The following is an 8414-nucleotide window of genomic DNA, read 5'->3' as shown; positions in this document are numbered from 1 at the left end:
AAAGGAACATGTCAAAACATGAAGGGAAAAACTGGTCTACTCATAAAGTAATTTTCAATATCACTAGAAATATTAGATTATTAATTGTTGTGAGGAATCCAAAATAGGTTTTCCCTTCTAAGTGGCCAGATATTCAGAGAGAATTGGAAAGTAGAATAATGCAGATTAAGTTCACAAAGGTGGAGGGGAAATTTCTAGAGAGAGGATGGATAAAGTATAACACAGATGGAGCTTCTAGGGGTAACCTAGGAATTAGCTCATGGGCATACTATTTAAGGGATGAAAGAGGAAATCTAATACAGGCAAAAGGAGCAATAATGGAGGATTTAACTAATAGTGAAACTGAGGTACAAGCTATTCTTAGGGAAATTATTCATTGTAGTCAATCAAATTTTAATAATATCATCATTCAAATAGATTTGATGGTTTTGTTAAAAGTATTGACTAATAAGTGACAATGCCCATATAGTATGCTAGATATTAAATAGCAGGTTATCACATTATTGCAAACAAAGGAGGTTAAATTCATGCATATAATGAGGGAAGGTAATCAACTAGCAGATTACTGTGCAAATCTAGCAATAGATGGAGGAAATTTCAAATTTACTTCATTTAAACAGCTAGATAGTAAAGCAAGGAGAATCTTAAATAGTGACAAAATACAATGTCCATATATTCGAGTTACATCGAGAAAGGGAAGTTAGGGAAGTTTGGGGATGAAGATGATACTATCATCAAGCAAGCAGTTATGTCAAATTTTACATTTCATAGAGCCACACAGAAAGTTATTCCTAACTTGTACAACTTCAACATACAAAATAGATTTTTAACAATAATGGAGGGTCAATGGTTAGTTATGTTTGAGTACACCTAGGTGTCAACTTTGGGTACAACTGTTTGGGGTTCAGAGAATCCATTCATCTCTATATCTTCGATACCTACAAGACGGATATATGGTCAATTCAGAAGAAGAAGGAAAGGGCAAGCATAAGTTTTCAGTACATACTTGGATATGCAAGATGAACTAGGGATCTGGATACCCATCGAATCAGTACCAAAAATCTCAACAAATCCCATTCACATATGAATTCAGCTGATGTCTAATCAAAGTAGCCCCAATCAACAAAGGAACAATGAAAATGAGCTGAAAATTAAAGATTCAAAGCAGCTGAAAGGGATTTACCTACTTTTGATATCTGAGAATCAAGATGAAGCAACGGGTAAAAGGCAAACAATTGATAATCCAAAGCAAAAGATTCAAAATTTAATGATTCAGAAAAGGAGCAGCTAGCGATTTTCACTGAAAAGGAGAGCAAAATATGAAAATGGAAAGAAGCAGATTTAGGAAACCCTAGTATTTGTATTTATATATCTAATGAATTGGGTTTGGGCTATTTTAAGGGATCAAGTGCAATTTCTTTAATTTGGATTGGATTGGCCCAATATATGTAATTTTAACATTTTATTTAATAATGAAATCCCTATTAATTTTTTAAAAAAATAATCTATCGTCAGGTTATCACGACTATATAAAATCGTATCCCCAAAGGTCGAGTATAATGTAGGCAGCAAACATAACAGAATCAACCCTAAATCTTCATTATCATACTTAACCTCCATAGTCTCTAAATCAGAGTCAATTTTCTTAATGACAGATAGGTGATCCTCCAAGGACGCACCCACAGACATACGATAAGAATAAAATTATTATTTGAGATACAACTTATTAGTTAGGCTTTTCGCCATGCATAAAGATTCCAGTATCAACCATAATGCAGCAGCAGTGGTCTCCTTCATAACACACGGCAAAATCTGATTGGATAACTGAAGGTTGATCTTAGATAGAGCCTTCCAATACTTACACTGTTTATCATCATCTGTCCATGATGAGGGCATGTGATCAAACCCTAACATCGCATCATCCAAATCCATCTGCACAAGCACATCCCGTATTTTAGCCTGCCATAATAAAAATTTGATATTGCGATCCAACAGTAGAATATCAGACTTCAAGATTGCCATCCCCGAAAAAATAATCGATCTTGGCTCTGATATCAGTTTGTTATGATTCAAAAAGAATAAAGAAAACTACAAACAGAAAAAAAAAAATAAGAACACACAGATTTTTGTGGAAACCCTTGCGAGAAAAAACTAAGGGCAGAGGCAGAAGAATTTTACTATGAAAGGAGAGGAGTAATTTTTGAATGATCAAAATTGACACACTAATTACACTTATATAATACGTGCATACAAATAAGTCCAAGGCCCAAAAATGGAAAGGACTGATCCCTATACTACTACCACAAACCCTATTGAAAATCACAAACATAGGTCATACCAGAAAACTTTTTAGGTTAAATCAACAAAATTGGGTCATAACTCTAACACTTTGTTTCAGTGAAAAATTTCATATTAAAGCCAGCAACACATTATACCTGTGCTAATTTTATTGTCTACCCTATAATGCATGACATGGTAGGCCTCTTGCATGTAATCCCACTTCCTATGAGGATCCTACATGTAACGCTCTGAATTCTGAACCCCCAGATTCTACATGGTGCTTATGATCTCGAAGGACCACAAGCTAACCCTTTTTTGGTACCTGTAACTTAGCAATGCATAATATATTGTAAAAATGCAGAAACAACTAGAGAAAACTTTCCATAAGGTTCAAAAACTAAAATACAATTAAATAAAGTATCAAACATAGTAAAGTAACTGTCTGAACCTCTAGCTTGAAAACCTCTAAACTGTCTGAATAAGGAGTTTATGGGACAATCCCCAACTAACTTCATCTACTAAAGTACTAAATCTAGAAATATAATGAAATAATAGAACATCCTTGAATGATGAGGACTCACTGCTAAGTCTACTACTGTTGGCTGAATCTGAACTGCTAAGGGTGCTCTGGATCTCTTACTTCTAAACCTATGGTATAAAATACCATAGCACAAAAAAGTATATGTCAGTACGTAAGAATATACTGGTATGCTAGATTAGGTAAGGCTAAATGCAAAGGCTCATATGCATGAACTATAGCTGACTGAATAACAAGAGTAAACTGAATGAGGAATACATGGATGAATGCATAAACTATAGCTGAAATCATAGTAATACTGAATATTGAGTTCTAATAACTGGATTATTGATAACTAGGTTTACTGATGTCTGACACTTGATAAACTGAATCTGAAATCAAGTGTATCTAGCGGGTGATCTCTGGATTTACTGATACTGATAATGATTGACTGAATATGAGATTAAGTCTATCTAATGGGTGATCTCTGAATCTGTTGATACTGATAATAATTGACTAAATATGAGATAAAGCCTATCTAACGGGTGATCTATGAATCTCTGGAACTATCTAAGTTCATTATTGAGCTGATTAACTGTATCTGACAGTTCTGATTTTGGTATAGCTGAACTGAGTTGTATTATTAAAACTAAATCTGAAACTGAGACTGTGGGAGGTAGTCATCTAACCGACCTGCCCCAAATCTAAACTAGTGGGGTCCAACCTATAAACCCAGCTAGAAGGGTGTCAATACCGTTCCACGGGTAAAGAAAATTCTATGGTCAAGCATGTCTAACGGGTGACCCTAAAAAAAAAGTCAAGAATAATCTAACGGGTGAGTTCTGGGAGGTAGTCAAGCCTTAATCTAATGGTTGACTCCCCATCCTGCGCCAGCTATATAGTTCTGGAGTATAGGGACTGCTACCGACAACTCTGCCTATCTAGTGGGGAAGCCGTCATCCCTGCCCTCACTCGGTGCTGAATCCTACTCCCAACTGAATAGAATCTAAACTGATTCATAGACTGTACTGGACTGAACTAAATCTATTACTTATCATACTGATTAACTGAGATGAACTGAGCTTACTGAGTTTCATTGACTGATGGAATATTAAATTGACTGAATGCTACTGAGTTCTGAACTGAATGCTTGAATACTACTAAGGTCTAAATTGAATACTTGAACTGGAATTGGAATGATACCAAGCTTACTGGATTTTCCTAAGTTATGTAACTGACTGAGTCTTGTTAAATTCTGTAACTAGCTGAGAATACTACTGATCTTGACATCACTGAGAGTACTATAACTGATACTGGCTCTAGGCACACAGATAAATTGCCAGGCATTAAATACCCCATAACATAAAATAAATAAGAAATGACAATTCTTGAATACTTGAAAATGGTCAACAACTCACAATACAAACAATGAAGTATTTCATCAAGTACTCGAGAGTCATAAACTTGCACATGCATAGGAATGCACACTAAGGTCTCATAATTCATCCAATAATGTTTTTCATCAAACACTTAATATGCATTAACTCGTACGTGAATAGGGATGCCTGCTAACATATCATAATTCATTCACTAAGGCCTTTCAACAAACACTTGGCATGCATTAACTTATACAAAATTGGGGATTTCATGCTAACATGCTATCATGGCACTACCTCACCCAAATAAGTATTTTATCAAACATATGGGGAGCATACTTTGATTATACAACAATCAGTACATCAAATTAACATAACTACATCAATCAACATGCAACTTGAAGGTTTTATCATGAATATCATGAAATTTATCTTATACTAGAATCAAATCTTGGAACTTTGTAATCAAAACATGAATTAACACTCAACAACAACATAAACATGAATTTCAATTCACATAAATCATGAAAACTCATAATTATATAATCTTTGAATTAAAAAAAGAATTATTGAACTTATTGGGTGGAAGGGACTCAAGGATCAACATCTAACATACCTCAAAAAACTTGAATTTTGAAGGAGGTTAACTTTTCTTTAAGGTTCTTGAATGGTGACGTTTTGATTCTTGAGTTTTCTTGAAGAAGGGTTTGAATCTTGTTCTTGGGTTTTGATCTTAAAAGAAATCCTAGTTTTAATGTTATGGATAAATGAGGATTATGTGCTTTGATTTCATGTAATTAAGGATTAAAAAGGGTGGAAAAAGATGCAAAAAGCCCTTTAAAAATGTTGTTTCAGCATTGTTTCGAACAAAGTTGACGGTCTTGGTGATGGACCGTTACTCTGGTGACTGACCGTCACTACAACCATCAGTTTTGGGATAGAAAACAGCCTTAATGCCTCATTTTTGATGGCTAGAGCAATGGTCCATCGCTGACTTGATGGTCCGTCAGCTTGCCCGTCACTCTTGAGCAGTTCGGACAGCTCTCAGTAAAATATCCATAAATTTTTAATTCGATATTAGATTTTGGCAAAATTGGTATCATTGGACAGATAATTCAATTATGTATCTATTTATGGGTCATGATATCAAAAGTTCTTTGTAGAATGGGAGAAATGATCATTTAAAGTTGACTATGACAATATCCTTCTCAAAATTCAATCGGTAAGGGATGTTTTGATTCGTCTATTAGCTAGGACGTATTTGAGGCCTTAATATATATCAAACTTGATCATAAAACTACCAACCCACTAAAATTTATTTTTCATGAGCTTAAAGCATGGTTCTACTATCGGTTGGGATTCTCGGGGTATTACAATATCTCCCTCTTAGAAACATTCTTCCTTGAATGGGACTGACTAAGCTGAGATTTCTGATAGACTAAACTTACTTAAAGGAAGTGAACATCTGAAACATGTCTGTATGACTGGAACTACTGATATACTAAAATTTCACACAAAACATTCATATCTGATGCATAGATATCTGACTGAGCTGACTCGTGAATGCATGGCTGAATATGCAATGCTAACTGATGCTAAGTTTGTAACAAAAATCTGAGCATGAAACTGAATGGGTTTAAGGACAAAAAAGCATCGGGGAATTATAGAGTATCTCCTTCTTAGGACACTATGTCCTTCTAAGAATGCTTACTTTACTAGGATACTAGGAAAACTGAGGCGATGCACAAGGCACCTACGAATTAGATCATAACTAAACATCTGGGACCTAAAACTAATGCATGACTCATGAACTTAGTTGATCTTGCAACTACTAGGACTTTCTATCTTGGAATAGTTGCATTCCTGAGATTTCGGATAGCATGACTAGATGGAAAGATAAGAAATCAAACTATAAGAAATTGACTGTCTGACTGCTAACTGACTAGCTAGCTTTACTAACTAACACATACTGAAAACTTAAGCTCAAATGGGAGAAAACGATCTAATAATAAATATCATAAAAATAAAGGGCTTATAACTTACCTGAATCTATGTTAGGGAAACTTCCCTGATCATGGTGATTCTGGAGTGCATAAAATCTGCTCTGACGCTGACCACTAGTGGTACTGGAAGTGGCACCTTGCTGACACAAATATATACCCCTCTAAGCCATTACTATACACTCTCACAACCTATGGCCTGTGTTACCACATCCAAAACATACCTCACTACCTGTTATGTATGCACCTAGGTGATTCTTACCAGACTCTTCACAAAGCAGATAGGTACGATTATTTCTCACACTACCCTGGGTTTTGGAGCCTAGCGCCTCATCATGACTGTCATTCCCACACTTTGGTACTGGTGCACTAGCTGAGGATGGAGCTAGGACTAAAAACTTTTGACTATGCTAAGAACGGTTACCACCCTATGACCCTGGCTGAGAAAAAGTAAAACTACCTATTCTAGCTTTCTTTTTCACTCTCTCTCTTTCCTTAGATTTCTCTGCCTCAATCTACTATGTGTGCATCATCAACCTAGAAAGATCCATGTCCCTATTGAGAATAGCAGTCCTACACTCCTTAACCACCAACCCTGACCACATACTTACTCATGCTAGACTTAGGGTCAGCCATCTGCTCAGGGACAAACTTAGATAACTGATTGAACTTGAGGTAATACTCTTTCACTGTCATAGATCCTTTCCTCAGGTTCATGAACTCTTCTACCTTAGATTCCCTAATCTCAAGTGGGAAAAACTTATCTAAGAACTCATCCTGAAATATATGCTAAGTCATAGGAGTTGCATTCTTCCCTCTACTCTTGTTCCACATCACTACCTAATCATGAGCAATATTCTTCAACCTATAGGATGCCAATTCTACACCCTCCTCTTATGACACATGCATAACTTAGGTGATTTTCTTGACGTTATCAACATAAAGTTATGGGTCCTCACCTGCTATTGACCTAAAGAATTCTGGCGGGTTCATTCTCTTAAAATACCTTACTCTGGCTACGGCTAAATTCCCATCTTGCTAAGGTGGGGATACAGCTTGACGATTACCCTGAACATTAGTTGTCATAGCATGGGCTAGCTCCAAAAAAGCTACCCGAAACTTTTCATATGACACATTCTTATTCAAAGGATCTATAGGCTGAAGTGGCTGGTTATCCTCCCTACAAGCATTAGCTCTGCGAAGAGGCATATTCTATAAATGAAAGGAAGAAATAGATTAGACTGAGATTTTAACTTGATCCCATGCTCACTCGTACGATATGAATACTGAAAGAAGGGAAACTCTTTCTAAAATATTTCATAGCCTCCTATCCATAAGTATGGCATGGAACACACCTATGTATAAGACTCTACTAGATGCAAAATTTAGACTTCCTAGGACACTGTTGAACCTTAGTCTCTGATACCTAGTTTGTAACACCCCGGATTCTAAATTCCAGATGCTACACGGTGCTTATGATCCTGAAGGACCACAAGCTAACCCTTTTCTGGTACCTGTAACTAAGCACTGCATAATATACTATAAAAATGCAGAAACAACTGACAAAAACTTTCCATAAGGTTCAAGAACTAAAATACAGCTGAATAAAGTATCAAAAATACTAAAGAAACTGTCTACATATCTAGTCTGAAAGCCTCTAAACTGTCTAAATAAGGAGTTGATGGGACAATCCTCAAACTAACTCCGTCTACTAAAATACTGAATCTAGAAATATAATAAAATAATAGAACATCCTTAAATGATGAGAAATCACTGGTAAGTCTACTACTGTTGGATGAATCTAAACTACTAACGGTGCTCTGGATCTCGTGCTTCTGAACCTATGTTATAAAACACCATAGCACAGAAAAGTATACGTCAGTACATAAGAATATACTGGTATGCTAGATGAGGTAAGGCTAAATGAAAATACTCATATTCATGAACTATAGCTGACTGAATAACATGAGTAAACTGAATAAGGAATACATACATAAATGCATAAACTATAGCTGAAACCATAGTAACACTGAATACTGAGTTCTAATACCTAGATTACTGATAACTAGGTTTTCTGATGTCTGATACTTGATTAATTGAATCTTAGATCAATCCTATCTAGAAGGTGATCTCTGGATCTACTGATATTGATAATGATTGACTGAATATGATATCAAGCCTATCTAACGGGTGATCTCTGAATTGGCTGATACTAACAATGATTGACTAAATATGAGATCA

General features: G+C 35.7%; 1 long non-coding RNA gene across 2 annotated transcripts; it reads right to left on the bottom strand.

Annotated features, from left to right (window-relative positions):
• Nucleotides 1-608: 608 nt before the first annotated feature.
• On the bottom strand, nucleotides 609-1320 carry LOC124895486. 2 transcript variants are annotated; one of them, XR_007051751.1, is made up of 3 exons: nucleotides 1184-1320; nucleotides 1007-1100; nucleotides 609-938 (listed from the first exon to the last, which is right to left on the bottom strand). It is a non-coding gene; the product is annotated as an uncharacterized LOC124895486 (long non-coding RNA). The 2 variants fall into 2 exon arrangements; XR_007051752.1 differs by having other exon boundaries at nucleotides 1188-1320.
• Between the last annotated feature and the right edge of the window lie 7094 nt (nucleotides 1321-8414).

Source organism: Capsicum annuum, unplaced genomic scaffold, assembly GCF_002878395.1.
Source record: "Capsicum annuum cultivar UCD-10X-F1 unplaced genomic scaffold, UCD10Xv1.1 ctg82540, whole genome shotgun sequence".
Taxonomy (NCBI): Eukaryota; Viridiplantae; Streptophyta; class Magnoliopsida; order Solanales; family Solanaceae; genus Capsicum; species Capsicum annuum.
Note: the sequence above shows the minus strand (reverse complement) of the source record. Positions and strands in the feature narration are given on the sequence as shown.